The sequence below is a fragment of the Pistacia vera genome, unplaced genomic scaffold (genome assembly GCF_008641045.1).
Source record: "Pistacia vera cultivar Batoury unplaced genomic scaffold, PisVer_v2 Contig391, whole genome shotgun sequence".
In the NCBI taxonomy this organism is placed as follows: Eukaryota; Viridiplantae; Streptophyta; class Magnoliopsida; order Sapindales; family Anacardiaceae; genus Pistacia; species Pistacia vera.
Window position 1 is genome coordinate 59,834 of NW_022196214.1, and position 23,410 is coordinate 83,243.

The 23,410-nt window shown below is 31.2% G+C and overlaps 1 pseudogene; it reads left to right on the forward strand.

The window, feature by feature from the left end:
• Positions 1-990: 990 nt before the first annotated feature.
• On the forward strand, positions 991-21,028 carry LOC116141061 (annotated as a pseudogene).
• The last annotated feature ends 2,382 nt before the right edge of the window (positions 21,029-23,410 follow it).

Below are 23,410 nucleotides of genomic sequence, written 5' to 3' on the forward strand. Positions count from 1 at the left end.
TCGTTGGTCTCCTTGATTTGGTTTGGAACAAGTTGAAAGATCAAAATCCTAAAGATGTCAATAAAGATTATAGACGTTTAATCAACAATTACATCAAGGAGTACATAGATTGGGGTGCCAGAAAGACAAGAAATTAGGAGTTCCCTTGCCTAGGATAACTTACAAGTTAGATAACGACCTTAGGATAAGGCTTATTAGATCCTTCCCAGTTTATGGAATGTGGCATTACATTTAGTTTTTTTTTTTTTTTAAACATTTGTTTGTTTTAATGTCACTACATGTTGAATTATATTTATGTAATGGAATTAATTTTATTTTTTTAATGAAAATTTGAAATTTTTTTATTCTATGTGAATTTATGTTGAATTATACTTATATGATTATGTCTTAATATTATTTTAGAATTTCAATCAATTATATCTATGATAATTGGAGATTAGAATTTTGGATGTTGATTGTTGACATAATTAACTTTTAATTCCAAATCTAATATATAGTTATTATTGATATAATTTATTAAATATATGTATGTTTTGAGAATTGAATAACATGCATTAACCAATGTGTATATTTTTTTTTAGAAATGGCATCTGCATCTAAGAATATTGTCCTTGAATTTAATAAAGGAGAAAAATTTAATAGCGAAAATTATGAGATATAGAGCATGAAAATCCAATATTTCTTGAAAGAACAGGCGACCATGAAAGAGCCTGAAGAAAGAGTCACGACTCAACATAGAAGAGACCGTGCGACTTATGACATGTGGAAGAAAAAGAATTCCACTATTCACATCACTTAGTTAAGCAACATAGACAATGATCTCATAAAAAAGTATCGGGAATATGAATTAGCAAAGGACATGTGGTCCACCCTCGCTACAAAGTTTAGAGGTACGTCAATTACCAAACTCCAGTCACTTACAATCAAGTTTGACACATATAAGAAAAGCCTGAACATACTATGAAAGTACACTTAAGGCACTTGTCAAACATGATTAGTGAGTTGAGAGGTGCAGGTCATGTCCTAATTGATGAACAACAGGTTCAAGTTGTCATAAGATCATTGCCTCAAAATTTGGAACACATGAAGATATACCTTACCCACAATGAGGGCATAAAAAATTTAGAAGATGCCACACGACATTTTGTATTGGAAGAAGATCACCTTAATGCTAGTAAGGCAAATACTGATGTGTATATGACTGGTTCCAGTTCACATGATGAGAAAGGATTTAAGCATAAATTCCAAGGTGGATCCGAAAAAAAAGGCAATGATGATAAGTCTCAAGGAAAGAAAAGAAAGTTTTATAAACACAAAAAAGGAAAGCATCTGCTAAGAAGAAAAACATGGCAAAGGTGAAATGCTATAATTGTGGAAACAAGGGACATTTTGCTTGCAATTGTAGCAAGCTGAAGAAGGTAAATTACTTGTTTGCACAAGTTCTATAAATGTTTCCAGTTCTGTTTTTCTAACTGAATATCATCCTTTGTGGACTGTAGATTCAGCAGCAACAAACCACATAGTGAAAGACAGAAGTGCTTTCGTGGAGTTTCGACGAATACCACGGGAAACAAAGTGAATATATGTAGGTAACAATTCAAAAGTGGAAGATAAAGGGATCGACACATGCAAATTGATCATGCGTGCAGGTCGAATCATATACCTACATGACGTGTTAGATGCACTCAATATTCGTTGAAATTTGATTTCCGTGTTAGAACTTATTAAATTAGGTTTTAATTTAAACTTTTCCAATACTAGTGTCCATTAATTTTTGACACAAAATACTATGGTTGTGGTTATATTTCTGATGGTGTCATTGTACTTGATATTGATTATAATTATAGTAATGCTTGTTTTTCCTTCATTACATCTTCTAATAATGATGATGTGAATGTATGACATGCAAGGCTTGGTCATATTGGCCAACAACGAATGAATATACTAGCAAGAGAAGACTTGTTAGGAACCTTAGCAAAAGTAGACTTGTCTACTTGTGAACATTGCCTGGCTGGAAAAACAACAAGAAAACCATTTGGAAAAGCGATAGGAGCTAAAGTTCCATTGTAATTAATTTATTCTGACATATCTAGTCCAATGAATGTGAGGGCTAGATATGTGGCTGTTTATTTTATCACATTTATAGATGATTTCATCCAATATGGTTATGTTTTCTTGATTTCTCAAAAATCAGAAGCTTTAGAATGCTTTAAGAAGTTTAAAAACTTAGTTGAGAATCAATTAGATAAAAAGATAAAAGTTATATGAACCGATCGAGGTCGTGAATATCTATCTAATCAGTTCAAATTTTTTTGTGATGAAATAAGAATAGAACATCAATTAACTATTCCAAGAACTCTGCAACAGAATAGTGTTGCAAAAAGAAGAAACATAACCCTACTTGAAATTGTGAGGTCTATGATGACACAAGCAAATTTGCCAATCACATTTTGAGGTGATGCCTTATTGACTGCCACATACATACTCAACCATATACCCTTCAAATCTATTTCTACGACACCATATGAGTTATGGACAAATCGGAAACCCGATTTGAGTCTCCTAAAATCATGGGGATGTGCTGTCTATGTTCATGACCCTTCCCATAAGTATGGAAAATTAGGTCCAAGGGGGAAGAAATGTATCTTCATAAGATACTCAAAACATGCAAAGGGATACGTCTTCATAAGAGAACAAGAAAGTATTAGCATCACTGAGTTTGAATAATAAGATGTCACGTTCTTAGAAACCGATTTTCCTAAGAAGAGGGAGATATATCAAGACTTGTTTCTATATGAAACACAGGACTAAGGCAATTTCGCTGTCGAAAACCAGTTGGTTATACTACATCCCAGTGGGAGTGATATAGAAGTTGATGAATCAGTTTCAGATCCTTCGTCCCACTGATGATCGACTATGATAGCTAGTTCAAGTGGGAGTAACACTAATCAATCTCCAATACGTCGATCAAATAGGAAAAAAGTTCTATGTCGACGATTTGAGATTGAAGGGGGAATTTTTCTAGTTACTCCACGAGATGAATAAGACCCAAGGAATGTAAATGAGGTTCTCAAATGCCCTTCTAAGGAAATATGGATGAAAGCAATGGAAGAGGGAATTGAGTCTATGAAATCAAACCAAGTATGGGAATTGGTTGATTTACCGAAAGGATGCAAAGCCATTGGGAACAAATGGGTTCTTAAAATCAAGCGTAGAGTTGATGATAGTATTGAAAGATACAAAACTCGCTTAGTCGTGAAGGGGTATATATAACAAGAAGGAATAGATTATAAAAAAACTTTTTTGCCTGTTATGCAGTTCACCTTAATCTGACTTATTCTAGCTATAGTTGCTAACATGGATCTTGAATTGCATCAAATGGATGTAAAGATTGCTTTTCTCAATGGAGAATTACAAGAAAAAATCTATATGGAAGAACCAATAGGTCTTATTATAGAAGGTCAAGAACATAAAGTGCGTAGACTTTTAAAGTCAATTTATGGCCTCAAGCAGTCCTCAAGATAGTGGTATATTCGATTTCATAATGCGATAATATCGTATGATTTCAAAATAATTGATAAAGATCACTGTGTATATACAAAGAGATCCAACAACAAATTTGTTATATTATCATTATATGTTGATGATATACTTATAGCTGGAAATGATAAGGGATTTGTTAATGAAATCAAAGGATGGTTATCATATCATTTTGAGATGAAAGATATGGGTGAAGTTGCATGTATCCTTAGAGTCAAGATTTAAAGAGATCGCTTAAGGAAATTAGTATCTTTTTCACAAGAAACATACATTAAGAAAATTTGTGAACGATTTCATATGCAAGATTGTAAACCCATAGACAACTCTATCGCGAAAGGCAAGACTTTGAGTCGTAAATTATGTCTGAAGGCTGCACAAGAAAAGGAATAAATGAAGAATGTTCCGTACACAAGTGTTGTTGGAAGTCTCATGTACGTCATGATGTGCACAAGACCCAACATCTGTTATGCTGTTGGGTTGGTAAGCAGATATCAGTTCGACCAAGGACAAGCACATTGGAAAGCAGTGAAGAAAATCTTAAGATATCTAACAAGAACAACTGATTACTCATTATGTTATCAAGGAAATGATTTACACTTGAAAGGCTACATCGATACTGATTGAGGAGGAGATTTAGATGAAAGGAAATCTACTTCTGAATATTTTTTTTTACTAAATGGCAGGGCCATATCTTGGAGTAATAAGAAATAATCATCTATAGCCTTATCTACAATGGAGGCTGAGTTTGTAGCATTTTCAGTTGTAGTGCAAGAAGCCATTTGGTTGAGATGGTTCATGAATCATCTGGGAATAATTAATGTTGCTATTAAACCAGTGAGAGTAAATTGTGACAGTCAAGCAGTAATAGCATACACTAACGATCCCAAGTATCATGGTAAAACGAAACACATAGATATCAAAATACAATTTTGCGCGAGATTTGGTGGCACAAAAGAAGGTGACATGAAGTACATATCTACGCATGACATGGTTGCGGATCCATTTACAAAGCCTATACCAAGAGATACATTTAATAGACATGTTAGATCTCTAGGCTTACATAGATGTTGAATGTACTCATACTTTGAGATTTCCCAAAAATGTTCACGTTTATCTTATCAATATTAATAACAATATTGTCAATGCTCAATTTTGTTTATTATGGAACACACACACACACACACACACACACACATATATATATATGTTCTGTAAATATTATATATATTTATTTGGAAAAGCACGTCGGACAGGTAGAAGATTGACATTCTCACATAGACAATTGCCTCCATCACTTTGTGGGGATGGAGATGAGACGATTTTAAGTTTATTATTTATGTGATAATAGAGAGTCAAGCTTAAAATATTTAATGTTGCCTAAAATAGAATAAAAATAATGTCATAATGAAATATAACCATAAGTGATAAATTATCAATATTTATCGCTTTATCTGTCTAATTGCCAAATTAAAGTTTTGATGAATTAAAAGTATGTAAAGTGAACTCAAGTTAGACATTAGGTATGTCTAAACTAAAATCTGTATGACATTTACAAGAAAAAAAGAGACATGCATTCCATGGGAAAGGAGGAAATGATGTAGCATGTGATTGATACCACATGTGCAAAAATATTGACCAAGAGGGTAATGAAAGTCAAAATCTCAACTTTAACATTGTGTGAGACCTTGAGATTTTAAGAACAAAATCTCATAAAGTACCCTTATTACTCTATTCCGTTTCTTAAAAACCTTATTTAATGATTGCTATCTTAGAGTCTTGCCAAAAAATTAAGATAAATTCAATCTGCTGGGACAATTCTGGAAAAGCAAATTAAATGAAAGTTGCAAGAATCGAGAAAAGAGGAAGATTACAATTTCGGATTATCACACTATAGTCATGTGTATTCATTGATCGACCAATTATGTTTTGATTTTTATGTAAGGACAAAACATAATTATGAATACAATTGATGTTTATTATAAATGCGATAGTTAGAGAAAGATGTGATAAGTAATCCATACTATATACAACTCAAGTTTCACAATTCGAGAAGTTATATATTCCTAACAGATATATGACTAATGTGCTCTTAATGTATGCATGGTCACCAACATATTTACTAAAGTATGAATCTTGTAGAAACATAGAGAGAAATAGTCCCATAATGTGTGAGTGAGAGATATTGGATATGGGTGGAACACCCATGATGTGACCCACCCAATTTGAATATTGAATATGGATTGCGTTGTGAGTTACCACTATCTCCGCCTTTGTATAAGAGTTTGATGAAAAACTCTTCACTTAAGACAACCGTACACAAAACACTATTCTCTCTTCTTTTTTCACAAATGAGTGAACAATACTCTCTAATTACATTCTAACAATCTGTGTGATTTGAAGAACTACTTGGGTATCTACAAGAGGTATGTATGCTGTGATGTTACTTATTGTAATTCGTTAATTATGTTAATGTGATTATAATTAGGGGTGTTCGGTTCCGGGTACCCTGCATTTTTTGAAGGAATCGGAACCAACGATTCCTTGAAATTTGGAATCGGAACTAGAATTGGAACTGGAACTGACGGTTTCGGTTCCTAGGTACCTAGAATCGGAACCTATAACAACGGTTTTGGTTCCAATTCTGGGTACCCTATAAAATTCATAACCCCCCAAAAGTTTTTAAAATGGCAAAAAAACCCTTAAAAACTTACAAATACCCCCCCACTTGGCACTTGTTAACAAAAATAAAATTACAAATTCAAAATTACAAACTACATTATTTTGTAAAGATGGATTCTCAAAAATCAAACCAACTTATTTTAAATGTTATGAAATATAAATATAAATGTATTCACATTACTTTTTCTGCAAAAGTTTTTATTAACCCCCCCTACTCTTTAATTTTATTTTATATTAGTCTCGGTCCCCGATTCCGATTCCAGTTCCTAACTATAGGAACTGGAACCGGAACCGCACAGTAACGGTTCCAAGAATTTGGAACCAGAACCTACCTGTTGATGGCCGGTTTTGGGTAAGAACCGGAACCAAACCCCGGGTACCCGTCGGTTTCGGTTCCAATCGGTTCTTTTGAACACCCCTAATTATAATGATGATTATGTTAATATGATTTTGGGATTGAATTAGAATATTTGTTATTCTTAGTTTACTAACACTTACCATTTAGGGGGGGTTTGGTTCAGGAATGTTAGATTACTAGGAATGTTGGATCACTGAAAAGATAGATTACCTTGGAAGATTACTGGGAATCTTTAGAAAAATGTGTTTGGTTAGTTGGTGGGTATGTTATATTAATATGTTTGGTTATGGGGAATAACTTGTGGGTATGTTATTTAAATTACCAAATTGTCCCCTTTTCAAATATTAATATAATATTATTTTTATTATTAATTTTTGAATAATTTCTTTTAACCCCTAATATTTCAGATTTAGTTAAAACACCCCCGCTTATATAAAACTTTAATTTATTATGAAATCACCCCCACCACTTGCCGCCACCGCAGACCACCGCCGAAAGTCTTTGAAAGTCCCCATCAGCAGCCGACCGTGACCAAGAGGCTTCGATATGGCCGTTTCTGGCCATATTGATGGCCGAAAACAGCCATATCAGGCCAGATTTGGACGAGATCTATCTATTCCGGCCAGAAGAATAGATCTGGCTGCTAACGGCCAGGTCCATGGTCGTTAACAGCCAGGCCAGATTTGGCCGTTTTCAGCCATCAATATGGCTGAAAACGGCCATATCGAAGCCTCCCGGAGTCTCCCACCGAGTCTCATTCTTTTTTAGGGACTCCGGTGATTTTTCGACAGCGGCCCATGGTGGTTGGCCGCTGTCGACGGTGGTGGCTGGGTGGCAGTGGTGGTGGTGGCTGGGTGACAGTGGTGGTCTGTTAATTATTTTAAATATAAGGGCATTCTTGTCCAAAATTTTTATTAAACAGGGTTAAAATTGAAATAGGATAGTAATGTAAATTTGTTTTAAAGTAGGGGTATTATTGTCCAAAATTTTTATTAATAAGGGATAAAACTGTAACAAAAAAAGATAACCCTGGTAATCTCAGAATACCTAAGAAAATGGAAGTAATCAGATTACCTCCAATATTACCAATAGTAACCACTATTGGTATTTGAAGATTACCGGTATCTTATATTACTTGACAACCAAACATGATAATTAAGTAATATAAGATGACATTACCCTAGTAATCCTATATAACCCCCAACCAAATACCCCCTTAGAGTGCTTCATACTTGCATAGAGTCTCTAGGGCTTACATATGGAGAATGCCTTGGGCTTAGCATTTAGAGTGCCTTCGGTTACATGCGGAGGATTTCATAGGCTTACCATATAGAGTGCTTTAATTGGTTTTGGTATTTCATAAAGAACTAAAAAGTGATTTTATATTAAAAAAAAAAAAAAAAAAAATCATAACTGAGGGTAATTTTGGAATTACGGTGAATGGGGAACATATAGCAGCACTCTTTAGTTAAATTTCATTATGAGAATTCTTTGTTGTTCTGAGTGTTTTTTTTTTTTTTTTTTTTTTTTTTTTTTTTTTTTTTTTTTTTTNAAAAAAAAAAAAAAAAAAAAAAAAAAAAACCAACTTTCCATAAGTAACTGTTTTGAGTGATGTTATTGGTCTCCCACCGGTGGCAGATCCAAAAAATTTTTTTAGGGTGAGCCAAAATCAAAACTAATTACGTATTAATATTTTTGTTAGGGTGGGCCAAAATCCAAAAATTATATATATTAATATTTAAAAAAAAAAATTGAGGGTGGGCAAAAGTGGGCTGGATCCGCCCCTGCCTCCCACCTTCTATCTTATTAAGAGTAATGCTACAGTCATCGATGTAGTGCACCGAATTCATGCACCGAATGACGTGACAAAATCCTGATTGTTGATTAATTTTAACTTAAAATTAATCAACGGTAAGGATTTTACCACGTTATTCAGTGCATAAATTCGGTGTATAACCTTCGGTAGCTGTATCTTTTCCGATCTTATTAAACCCCTTTTAAAACTTTTTTCTTAATTCTGGTTTTATCCTCTTATAAAATGACCAACTTAGACCAATTAAAGTTAATGACTAGAATCAACTATCAAGACATGTATTATTAGTCCCTAACTTTCATTCTAAGTCCGAAAAACTCATTTTAGATCAATATTTTGTTAATTCTTCCTTGGCCATTTATTTATTTATTTATTTTTGGTGATTGGTAAAACACTATATTTATGTTAAGATAATTAAACTGTTTTGCAACTTCAATATTTATGTTAAACTTTTCCAAAATTACATGTAGGGTTGAATGAAAAACAATATTTTAGTAGTAGTAAAAAAAAAAAAAAAAATTTAACAATATTCCAAATCAAATTAGTTACAATTATTTTCCATGATTGATAGTTGTATTATGATTGATTTAATATCAAAACAAGATCTCATGAAAAAAAAAAAGTATATGTGATTGTTATGAAATTCTATATAAAAGAAAAGGTTGATAAAATATGAGATAAATAGTTAAAATATCAATAAGAAGGGTAACTTCAGACATACACACACACATACATACAGGGACGTAGTCAGGATTCTGAGTTAGTGGGTTCAAAACATCAAAGTTGATAAATTTACAATAAAATATATACTGAAATAATAAGCATAAAAAATATATTTTTAAAAGTTATATATACCAAATTATTAATTCTACAATTGTCCTCAATGATTTTTCATATTCTGAAAACGTTGCATAATTGCTTCATTGACAATTCCATCAAATCTCTCTCTCTCTCAATATATGTAATAAGACAATCATTTAACAATTGATCTCTCATTCGATTCCGTAGTTGATTTTCACAATCTTTATAACAGAAAATGCTCTTTCAACACTTGCAGTTGCAACAGGTAATATCCATGCTAATTTCATGTCTAAAAATAACAACACAAACAAAAACACTCTCCTTTTCTACACTATACTCTAACCAATTTGCATATTCTCTAAACCAAATGAGATTAAAACGACGCATTAAATTCTCAATTACTCGCTTTTTAAAATTATGATTGTGTGGTTGGCAAGATCCTTTTTGCAAAGTATGTCTTTCTCACTTTGTCTCTATCATTAGAATGATATTCTAACATTTTAATCCTCAATCCAGGATCGGCAGAAAGACTACTCAAGTTAAGCTTAACATATGTTTGTCTTAAACTAGATTCCATAGGCTCATTGTGAACACTATCATGACGCCTTATGTTTTGTTCAATTGATGGTTCCTCATTAGAAAACTTTCTTTTGATAAAAAACTTGTCCATAACTAAAAATAAAAGAATTTTTATTATTAGAAATATAATTTATTGGCAATTACAATTAAAAAGCAACACAAATTTATCAAAATTCAACTCATAACTTAGTTTTTCAAAAAATTTCTACTGACCCAATAAAATTCAACTCATAAACCCATGAAAATTTATCAAATCTAACCCTAAATATCAAGCAACTAACCAATATATCGAAATTAAACCAAATCCCTAAAACTCTACAACTTAGGGTTTCATCAATTCTTTAAACTATATTCAAAATTAACTCAATAACTAACCACAATTTATCAAACCCAACTTAAAACAACAATTAATTAACCCATACCTCAACATAAACAAGATTAAATTAAAACTCACATCAAAATCTAGAAATTATTTCAAATTCATTTATTAAACTCAATAAAAACTCGTAACTCATGATCTTTCATCAATTAAGAAAGCTAAAAGAAAAAAATAATTTTAATTAAAAAAATAAAAATAAAATTAGTATCATTTTACCTTGTAATCCAAAAAAGTAGCATTTCTTGAGTATCAAACCAAAGGAAAAATATAATATGAGAGCAAAAGAGAGAAAATAAAGAAAAGAGAAAAGTTTAAAAAGTATTAATTAAGTAAAACCTCTCTATAGTCATAATTTTGGGACTAACTAATTTTATTGTTATAAAGAGGTTATAACTTAATGGAGGTGTAGTTACAAAAATTATTGTTTTTTATTTTTTAATTTATAATTCATGTTTTAGTAGTACAGTATTAGGATTTCAATTCATATTTTAGTAATATTAGGATTTCAATACAACGTTTCAATTACCTACTTTTGAAACAGATAAAATATCATTTCTTAGAACCAACAAAAATAAGTGTCATTGATGAAACTGTAAATATAGTTGATGCATGGTCAATTGATGTGAAACCATAGACAATTGTCAATGGTTTTAAGCGCTGCAAAATTAGGACCACTAATGTCAATGAATTGTAAGTTACAAATGAAGTGGATGAGGAGAATAAAAGAGTCACTATAGAATTGAGTGATCAGATTCGACAAATTCACTACACTAATCGAATGGATAAAAATGTCTTCTTCGATTATCCAAATGAGCAACAAATTGTGTATACTTTAAGCAAAGGAGAAATCATTGTTGCAATTAGACAAGAAGAGAAAGGAAATAATTTTAAGAATAATAGTACGGAAATACAAAAAGTCTTGTGTCATGAAGCTTTAAACATGCTTGAGAAACTAAAAATATTTTGGCTTCAACAAGAAGGTATCTATGCTAACGAGCTATTACATACTCGTAAGGTAAAAAATGTGATAACAACTCTAAAACATAAATTATTGTCCCAAACAATTATAAATAAATATTTTATTTCATTTTAAACCTTTAATTTTACATAACATATTTTTTTTTTTTGGTAATATGCAGATAATTATTATTATGTAGAGGCAACTTTCCTTAAGGCAGGAATTAGAAAAATTATAACTTATTATAATGTAGAGTTTATTCTTATTTATAACTATCCCAAATTAGGACTATAATTTTTTATGATTATGTAAAGTTTATTCCTATATAGAGTATCACTATAGAGACGTTTGACTGTAATTTATTTTGTGGGGTCAACATGAAGTTAAGTGGGATTAAAATTGTAAAATCTATAAAGTATTAATACTTTTTTGAATTTTTTGAAAAGTTCAGTGGGTTCAATTAAACCCACAAGCCATTATGCGGCTATGTGCATATATATAGAGTGGGAGCCAAATAACATCAGCTAATTGTTTTTTTTTTTTTTCTCACATTGTCAAAAAATGAATGAAAGAGTGAATACAAAGAGTCAAACTCATCATATTCACTATTCCATTCATTTTCTGCCGCATCAGTTTGTATATAATTCTTTGTAAGATTTGTTTGTATATCTAGTATTACTCTAAATATAGATATGAAATAATAAGGATATAAATCGAAAAAAGGATTTATATGAGAATATAAATCAATTAAGAAATTGGTATGAAAAATAATAGACTTAATCAGGTCTAGATACATTTAAGTTTTTAATAATTTATCTAAAATATAGATAATATTGAGTGGATTTCCAATGAATTAATTTAAATAAAGATAATTGAAATAGCAAAATAATATAGACATAGGGATGTCAAGATTCACTGGATAAAAATAAATGAATAAAACGATAATTAGGAGATTTTTATAAAAGAGTTTTGGATGAAAAATATCTCCGGAAAATAGTTTTATAATTAAAAAATAATTATAAAAACAAGATAAATGATAAAATAAAAAAAAATTCAGAATTAAATCCATTTGATTGATAAGACAAGAGATAAAAGCTGGAATAATATTTGTCTCTAGATGAAGAAATAAAATAATTTTATCAAAGAATTTAATAAATGGAAGAAATAATTTAACCGAAGTAGCCTTGAAGGCTTTTTATGCAAGTTTCATGTAATATGAAAATAAATAAAATGCTTCTTCTGAAAATTAGACATTTGAGAGGGGTTTTAGTGGATTAGAAGGCTTTGTTTGTGCTAGAGAAAAAATTGAAATAGAATTTACGAAATACGTAAGAAAACCATAAGAAGGTGCAAAAGATGAAAACTGAAAATAAAATAAAATACGAAGAATAAAATTGTAAATTTTGAAACTTTCGCTTTTTAGGTTTACAACTACATGGGAAAAATAAGAAATCTCAAAAAATCATGTACTATGAAGTGGTAACATGGCCAGGGTTATTTGAGTCATTTTCCATTGGTGGGCGGCGGTGAAGTCTGGAGTTCTACAGTAAAATGTAAAATATAATTTACAATTTCATGTTCAATATATACCGAGGGTAAAAACTAGTTTTTTATTCCGGTTGCAATTAACCAATTTGAAAACACTTTTAAACCGAAAACTGAATTGATTATACCGTTTTTTAATTTGCCCAAACCAGAATTGAAAATCGGATTTTTGATATGGTTTGAGACCGATTTTTCGATTCAGTTTGGTCTACAGACTTTTTCTCCCATCCCTACGCCGAAGATTAAAACTATAATTTTGTAGCCCAAAGCAGTAAAAGAGTGCATTATGGCTAAAATGATTCTTTGGGAGATTTTTAGGAAATTTTAAAGTATTTTTCATTCGGGATTCATGTGAAAACGAGCTTTCATACTTGTTAAACCAAAATGTCCAATTAGGTACCCTCAACTCAAGCAAGCCTAATTGAAAGAAAAAAAATAAAAATAAAGTTCAATAAGTCTCTTTGGATGCTTTAATACCTCCACACCGTAACCTACAAGAATTGTTCCATTGAAGTGGCTTGGGTCCACTGGTCATCGGGAAAAGAAAGAGAACTTACTCTTATTTATTTTAGCGTTTTGTTGTATGTCCTTTGCCTGTTGAATTTGCCAAGTCCTTGTGTTGGAATGAGTTGTCTTATGTTGTAGAAAGGTTTGTGAGAGGATATGTCCAACGCCTTGGATTAGAATGGACTTGAGATAAGATGTGTTATTCTATTATAGGTTTTGTAGAATTATATGTGCCGTCGTATAATGAACTTGATAATAGAGAATGTTATGAGCTTACTCTTGAGAGTATCATGGGTTTACATTTAAAAAAATGACATGAACTTACCTTCGAGAGTATCATGGGCTAATTTTAAAATAACAGTGTGTTTTAGTATTAGGTTTCATTGACAAAAGTAGCCATCAATAGAGGTTATAAATTAAAATATAATAAATAATTTTCAAATACTAACTAATAAAGTACAATAGTTACAATTCATGCGAAAAACCCTTATCAATAAAAAGTTGAGACTGAAAACCAAAAAATAAAAAGACTGAAATACCCCTGAGTAAAAAAAATAACGTAAATTTTCTGAATGTTTTTGAATTAAAAGTGATTAAAATATTACATATTTGTCAAAATACTTCAAACCTGTGAAATTATTTTTCTGCCCTCACATAAAGTTAGCTTTTTACACCACTAATAGTCTACTAGTACTTTTCTGAATGTTTGTAACTTTTGTAGTTTTACTAAATTTCGAAACAAATTAATTGTAGTTTGAGATTGTTGGAACTTAAAACCTCACTTTTTATGTAACTTTGAAATAATCTTTTAAAATTGATTATAGTGTGTTTGGGTAACTATAACTTTAGGGTTTGCTTGAAGTTTTTTTTTTCACTGGTTTTAGGGGGTTTTTAATTAGACTGGGTTTGAGGTGTTTAAAAACCATTACTTGCCAGATTTTTAATGGACTGGTTTTTGACTGGTTTAAAAACCCCTCAAAACAGTGTAGTGTATTTTTGAGGGGTTAAAAACACCCCAAATCGGGTTTTTGGACTGGTTTAAAAATTTTATCCAAAAAAAACACTTTCCCACTAATAATCACCAAAGCTCTTGCTGTTGTGATTTCTCCTCTCTTACGAGTGAGTGAATGGTTTTAATTTATGATATTGGCTTATATTTGTGAGTTTATTTGCTTATTTTCTTTTTTAATGATATCAAGAAGCGACGTCAACTTAAAATTAGGCATTTTGTTTCTTGGTTTCTGATAGTTCGAACAGAGTTGCTATTTGCATCGCTAATTCACAAATGAGTAAGTTTCGTTTTTCTTGTCTTCTTTATTTGTTTATTTCTATATAATTAGTTTATTGTATTAGATTCTCCTCACTTTCAGCATTTTAAGGGGTTGTATTATAGCAAGCTTTGTTGATTGTTTGCCATTTTCATTTGTAATCTTTTTGCGGTGAATTATAATCGTGAAGATTTTATGATTGTGCATCTCAAATTTTTCCTTTTTATTGTAAATTTGTAACTGATTGTGAAGGATGAATGGTGTTTTGAACATTTGTGTCCCAGGTTTTTTTGACATCCTAAAAAAAAGTCATAGAGCCTCTTCGTTTGATTATTCCTTCTCCAGCTCCTTCAATTCTCTCACACAGGCTTGTTTCTCTCTTTCTCTCTCATTTTTGTTTGGGTTTACCTGCCATGCTTACATGGGTGTTGCGTAGAAGAAGAAATCATTGGCAATTTACTTAAACAATGAGTCCTGTTTTTGTTTTCAACACAAATAGAATATGGTGTACTATGAAAAACTGCTGCTACTGAGTAAAATATTTATAGGAAGCCCAACACCCTGAAATATATATATATATATGATGGTAGCTCACGAGCTGCTCATCATGTTTGGTTGTGTTTATCAAGATAATTAAGCAAAAGAGAGAGTGTTTTAACTTTGTTTGGTTGTGTTTGTGTGAAGAAAGCAAAGTAGACAACATTGTAATTTACTGATTTGTACTTCTCTTCATTTAAATGTTTAGTTGGGGTATTTTTATGGCATCTATGTAAATTTTATATTCAAAAAACTGTCAGAACCGGTAGAAATAAACTCCCAAGTACAGGTTGAGTGTTTTAAAAACTGCTACTAAAAACCCCTCAAACCGCTACAGTGGTTTACCCTCAAAATCGTTACAATGGTCTACCCTCATAACCGCTACTATAAACTCTCAAGCAGACCCTTAAGATGTTTTGATTTTTATAATATAAAAATGTATTTGATAGATTTATTTTAGATTGTTATTGTATATGAATGACCAAAAGACATATTTTTTTTCTTAAATATTTTATATTTATTAATTTTTTTTTATAATTATTTAATAATACTAAAAAAATGCACTAAAATAAATTCTCATTTAATAAGAACTAAACCAAGAAATTCAAAACAAATTTCAGCGGTGGTGCAAAATGCCGATAGAAGTTAAGTACCAATCAATGGTGGCCAATTGAGAACACAACTATCCTATCACGTTCGACATAAGATAATATCAAATTTTGGTAGAATCATTTGGTTCCCACACAGATTTTGATTGCAGAAGTGGCAAAGATGCGGTTGCCTATGCACCATCAAAGCATCAAATTTGGTGATTGCCTCATGCCACTTGATACGAATAATTTTGCACCTACACGCCAATTGTATCTCGCATTGACTATCATTGCTCAAAAATTTAAATTTAAAAAAAAAATTATTAACTTTTTTTTAATTAATTAAGTGTTTTATTTAAATTTATTAAAATTCTCTATAGTCTACTTCACAGCAAGAACTTTTTGTTTTTTACACTATCATCCTTAGGATTATTTCCTTTCTCTTCTTGTCTAATTGCGTACTATTTTCTTTTTTGTTAAAGTATTACGATTTGTTATTTATTTGGATAATCGAGGAAGATTTATATCCATTTGATTAGTGTATAAAGATGTCGAATCTGATCCCTTAATTCTGCAATAACCTCTTTTATTCTCCTTATCCCTTTATTTGTAACTTGCAATTCATCGACACTGGGGTTCCTATTTTGTAATTCTTAAACCATTGGAATTATTTGTGGTTTCATATCATTGACCATGCATCACCTGTATTTACAGTTCCATCAATGACATTTATCTTTGTTGGTTCTAAAACACGATCTTCTATTCTTAAAAAATAGGCAATTGAAGGCTGAATTGAAATCAAATACTACTAAAATATGAATTGAAATCCTAATACTATACTACTAAACATGAATTATAAATAAGAATTAAACAATAATTTTTGTAACTACACCTCAATTAAGTTATAACCTCCTCATATATATAAATTAGTTAGTTCTCACCATTATAACCATAAAGTGGTTTTACTATATATATATAATATATATATATATATATATATATATATATAATATATTCAAATATATTGAATGATGGGAATTTCTGAATTGACAACAAAAAGAAACATCTGATAACGTGGAGCTAATCTCTAACCGTAAATTGATACAAACCCATAACCAATTTGAATAAAGAAAAGCATTGAAGTGATTTTGACCCCAAAATATCTTTATTTTTTTATTTTTTTATTTTTTATTTTAAAAGATCATTGCTTACATTTTATTTTTCTATTATATGATAAAATTAATTTCAGTCTATCTGCTCATTACTTCAATACAATTTCACGGTCTTGATAAAAAGTTAGGTGAGTTGCACCATACTTGTTCCATTTTCTTGTAATTTATTTAGACCTTATCAAAAACTTTAAAAACTTTCCTTTTCCTATAATTGTTAGAAATCTAATATTAGAAGAAAAATAACTCAGGTGAACTTTAAATATATTTTTGTCATCTTCTGCCTCTTCAAACCAGAAATTATGTCATCTTTTGACCTTTGAGAGCACATGATCATCTTCACAATTTATTATTAAACTGCCAAATTAGTTACAAGAAGACCATTATTTTTTACTTTTCAGTTTTCTCCCTCATAGTTATCAAACAAATGGAAACTCTTCATAGTCAAACAACATATATCCAATTTAGATGATTTTGTTCTACATTTTGTATATTATCCCCGAGTAACCCAAATTATAACTTTCAGTAATCAAACTTCCTTTTTCTTGAAATTTGCCTCGGAAGCACGTGCTAAAAGATTAGAAATTAACAAGTATTAATTTTAATTTCTATTTATGGAAGTATTTTTTTTTTTTTAGATTTGCTTCCATTTCTTTAAATGGTAAGATAACTTGTTTACTATTTTATATTCTTTAACAATATTCTAACAAACTATTATAAATTATGTAAATGTCACAACAGCTACCAAATTTTACACCATTTGATTATTTTCTTTTATGTTATTTCATAACAACATTTACATACAAATTAAAATATAATTGAGTTTATATCATTTATTTATTTTAGAGTAATGTTATGCGTACAAATTATGTATACAAGTTCGAAATATGGACAATACTCCACTTATAATTCAACCTTATAATTTTCTTCACAACTTCGACATAATAGTTTTAATTAATCAACTTGCAATAGATCTTGCTTCAAATTATGAACTGACTAATTGCAAGCTACCGAGTTGTGAGAGAGAATTTGTAAAATTAGATTGTAAGTAAATCTTTATTGCGAAAGATTCCTTTATGATTGCAATGTTACCAAAATGCCAGACCCCCAGAGTATGCCCTCTATAAAACGCATAGACCATATATGCTCAAAGTTCTCACCTATCATTACATTTTAGCCCCAATCAATTCTCCTCCATTGCGTCTCCATATGGACAATTCAGTAGCTTCTGTCGCCACTCAAAATGGCCGTGAAGACACCAACAAATTCTTCACCGCCCATCACAAACCCTCCAAGGTGGCTGGGCTGCCGCCATTTTTATCATCTGTAAGAACACAACCCCCATCTTTATTATCTTTTAATTCACCTCTTAAATTCATATCTTCGTTATATCGATCTATGTTTTCAACGTTTTGCATGCAGTCGTCGAGATGGCTGAGCGCTTCGCCTTCTATGGTTTGGGAGGAAACTCATGAATTACCTCACAAATGTCGCGGTAACCAATGCCACTGCCGCAAAGAATGTCAATACTTGGTCTGGAGTCTCCGCCCTCTTACCTTTGTTTGGCGCCTTCATCGCCGACTCTTACCTTGGTCGCTTCAAGACCTCCTTTTCTCTTCTGTTATCTATTCATGCGAGTTCGCGATAATCAGCTCTTTTCATTCAACACTTTTTCACGTATGGCTCTTTGAAGAAGTGCAAAACAAAGATTTACTATGCATTTTTTTTTTTTGTTTGGTACAGGGATGATTTTATTGGCCTATCATCTCCGTAATGATGACCATAATCTGTGTTTTTCATAGCGCTTTACATACTAGCAATGCTGAAGGTGGGCCAGCCTTGCGTGCAAACCTTCGCTGCCGATCAGTTTGATGACAACAACCCGGAAGAGAGAGCCGCCAAAGCCCTTTTCTTCAACTGGTGGTTCTTAGGGATAGTTCACCGGTGCCTCTGCTGCAATAGTGGTCATCATTTACATCCAGGTGATAATATTTTACAAATCTTAACATCTTTTCTTTCTTGATGGGCTTATTTTATATTTCCCATTTTGAGATTGTTTAAAATTAACTCATCGCCTTGTTCAGAAAAATGAATAAACTTCTCTCTTGATTTAAGCTTTTATTGAAATTGACAATCTCTTAAAGTTCAAGAAACTCTGATCAAACGAGAAAAAATATTCTGTTCACGTTTTATATTTTAAAACATGAGATATATATATGTGACACTTGTTAACATCAACGTTACAATGATAATAAATATTGTATTAGATATTATGAGTCTTGTGCTAGTGTTAATTACTTTCTTTTGAGGTTCTTACTAAATACCAAAAAAAAATCATTAAAAGTTCAAGAAACTCCGACCAAAACGAGGAAATTATTTCTATTACGTTTTAATTTTTAAACATGGAATCTAGGATACTTGTAACACAAAAGTTCCAGGGTAATGAATCTGTGTGTTGATTATATTATGAGTCTTGTGCTAGATGTTACTTTTTTTTTGTGGTCTTACCAAAAAATCACACACAAAATTTTCTAGTGTGATTATTGTGCATTACACTTCAACTTAAAATTGAGAGAGTTCACATGTTTTATGATGCAGGAAAATGTTGGGGGCAGCAGGGTTTGGAGTATTGGCAGGGATAGTGCAATGGCATTAATATGGTTCTTGGTTGATTAAGAAGTACAGGATCGATAAGAAGGAACGGAGGGGAGCCCGTTTACCAGGTGGTCAGGTGATTGTCGCAGCGGCACGGAGTGGCGACTGAGTGAGACGCGTGGTGGCCGTGGTGTTTGCTAGAAGATAAAGGAAAGAAGTTGAGACAATCCAGAGGAAGAAATTTGAACGTACAATCAACTTAGTTATGTAAATGTTGTGTGTCAGATCATTCATCATGGATCTAGTCCAACTATGTATTTTATTATTTATTCATAAATTCAAATCAGATCGTTTTAAACTTTGATTTGAGGGGGATTTGAATGAGAAATAACATCTTTTATTAAAATTAAATTTGAAAAAGGAGTCAACTCTTTTCTAAGTTAGTGACTGTTGGTGCGTCATCGTCATAGGGTGACTAAATTATTGTGTAACACAAAGACTTTGAAGGGTTTTTGGCTACCATACATTGAGAAAAATCCACGGAGTTAAATGCTTTGCTAGGATGATTCTCTTTCTTTTTCTCATAAGCATCAATGCTTTTAAGACTTGAAATCATGATTCTATATCTATACATTCAGCTTTTTTCAAAATAATTTATTTTTTGGACAATATAGATAATGCCTTAGGGCCACATACTTTTCCGATCACTGACAACTGATCCCTGTCTGCAAATTTTTTCTGCACAAAAACTTCATGAAGGAATTATGTCTTGTAAATATTTTGTTCAATTCATGGAAAATTTCTTCGTTCAGCCTCGAAACGGTCTATACCTATTCATCACTACATTTTTATAATCGTCAACATTCATACTACTAGGTCAAAATACCCAAAAAAACACATTCTCATTTAACTGTATTAATTTAAAGATTAATAGAAGACGGTTTTAAATTTTTAATATTAAGTTTAAGGCGCTTTTTTATTTTTTATTTTTTTATTGATAAAGTTAATTTTTCTTAACTGGTGTTCACCATGTTCAATCTCAATAAGCAGATTTTTGGAAAAGGCAATGATCATTGACGATGTCGACTGCTTGAGCAACAAAGGAACCATGGAGGCTAAGCTCACAAAACCAAGTGAACCGTAAAAATGGTAATTCGCCTCATCCCCATATGGATAAGTTGCAAATGTTTCTTTGCTGTCCAACAACAAATCCATACATTTGTGACAAGCAAGGTGGCACAGTAATAGATCACTTGGATCTCACCTTCAAATCCCCCAGCTGCTCTTCAAAGCCTCGTAGGCATCGCCATCCTCGTCACCATCCCCATTTACATCGAATTTTCGTTCCTCTAGCCTGGAAATTCACTGGACTTCCCTCCGAATAACCATGCTACAAAGAATTGGCGTAGGCTTGTTTTTATCCATACTACATGAGTGTAGCAGCAATTGTAGAGGTCAAAAGACTCAACATTGCAAAGAAAATGGCCTCATGGACTCACCCAAGCACATTGCCAATGAGTCTTTGGTGGCTAGTTCCCTCAATATATGATTTGTGGAATCTCCGATGCCTTCGCCACCGTCGGATTGCAAGAATTGTTCTATGATCAAATGCCGGAAGAAATGAGAAGCATGGGGGCTGCAGCTTGTATTTCTATAGTTGGAGTTGGGAACTTTATTAACACGGCTATCATATCAATTGTTCGGATATAGTTCAAGAAATGGTGGACATAAATGGATTGGTACAATCTTAATCGGTCACATCTTGTTATTTTATTGGACAATGGCAGGGTTGGTGCTTTGAATTTCTGTGCTTAGTGTGGATTGCCAAGGCATATGTGTACAAAAACGTTGTTGAGGATGAAGCAAAGGAGGACAAAGAATTGACAATTTCTATGATCTGCCACTGGGGAGATAATCACAGGACCATGTATAATGTACTTCGACCTGGCTATAAATCAAGCAGTTATAAAAGTTTAATATTGGAATATATGAAAGTTTTTTATATGCTGCCTATATGCACCCATTACTTTTCAAGTTACTCAACCCCTCTGGCGGCACGAGGCCTGATATCAAGAGCAGAACGAGCACCACTTACCTGGATGGTAACCCGGGGATGTTTTTGAAAAATAAATTATTTACTATTTAATAACATATACATTTTTATTATAAAAGAACTCTCAATTTAAAAAAAAAAAATAGACTTTTTAACTTTGCCACTTTGTGTTAGAGATAAATATTATCAAAATCTCAGTTTGTAAAAAAAAGATATACGTAATTTTTCCATGAATAATACTACACATATGTCATTCTTATATAACATTTCTCATACAATATATGTGGCAAGATATGATTGAGTAAAATTTAATTTTAACTTTAATTAACCAATCATATTTTACTATATAATATTGTATGAAAATAATTTATGTACTCTTATTCTTTTTCCATTACGATAAATGATTATCAAGGCAGTAAACTGATGAAATAGTGTGAGGCCTAATCTGGCCTGGTACCATAATTCCTCCACCACAGTGGCTAGAGGCGTCAACCATGGCTAGAGGCGGCTGCTCTTACAAACAATATAAATACCTTTCTTTGAGAGTTTGATGTTGCGTATGCCAAATATTCTGATCAATACCATTATGGATGGGGTCATCGGACCTACTCCGATGACGATGAGTTGAATGAGGCTGGTGTTTATTTGACGGGAATTGTATGTATAAATATTAGTTTTGTTCATTAATATCTTTGATTTGATATAAAGCTAATTAATGAAGTCAATGAGCATCATCATAATCATGATTCAATTTGCTCTTTTTTATTTATTTTTTTGAAAGTATGTTATAATAAGATTAATATTGAAAAATGAGATGCAATCTAGCTAGAGATAAAATATTTAAAGAATTAGGTGAACAATAATTATTATTATATATATTTATAAACAATATTTTCAGTACGAAATTTAGAATATGGTTTTTAATACAACTTATAATGAGATATATGTAACACGTTGAAAATTTAATATTATTGGACTATAGACACATTAGTCAATACAAGGAGTATTGGTAATGGAATATAATCCTTCAAATTCATTGACTATAATTATGTCAACCATTGTAAGGAAACTTTGGATATTGACTTTTGGTTAAACTTATATTTTAATCCTAAATTTATTGAGTTTAATATTGGAGTCTAATGATTAAAAAAATTAAATTAATAACTAAATTAAAGCATACTTGCTCTCGATTTTATTGAATGGAAAATTCCTAATAATTTATTGTTTGTTTCATCAAAGACTTAAATTTAGTTTCCAATAATTGTGGGCCACATTCGGTTAGGGGTGAGCGGGTACCCTACATTTTTCGAGGGAACCAGAGTAGCACAGTACAAGTTCCCAAAAAAAGGAACCGGAATTGGAACTGCACAGTGTAAGTTCTTATATTCAAGGAACTGGAACCTAAAATGCAGATTCCGGTTCCTTTCCCGGGTACCTTGTAAAAAATTATTACCCCCTATTAGTTTAAAAAATAACAAAAATACCTTAAAAGTTTATAAATACACCCCTAACAAATTTTGATTACTTATTCATTTGTGTCCAATGTAACTTATAAATCCTTTAATCTCTAGGCAACACTTGAATTCAATCAATTCATCACAATTCACATAAAATCCCTCAATCAAAACCAAAACACAAACAATTAATTAAACAATCATACTATAAATCTATAATTTAATATTATAATTAATCAAATTTCTAATCATTTAATTAAGTATTGTACTAATGTTTATAATGAAATATTATAATTAATTAAGTAATCATACTATAAATCTATAATATAATGTTATAATTAATTAAATTTTTAATCTTTCAATTAAGTAATGTACTAATGTAGTAAATTACTAATGTTTATAATGTAATGTTATAAATTTATAATCAATCAAGTAATCATTTAACTATGTTATGTTATAATTAATTAAGTGATTTTAATATAATTTAATGTTATAATTAATTAAGTAATTATTTAATTATAATGTAATGTTTTAATTAATTAAATTTCTGATAATTTAATTAAGTATTATACTAATGTTTATAAT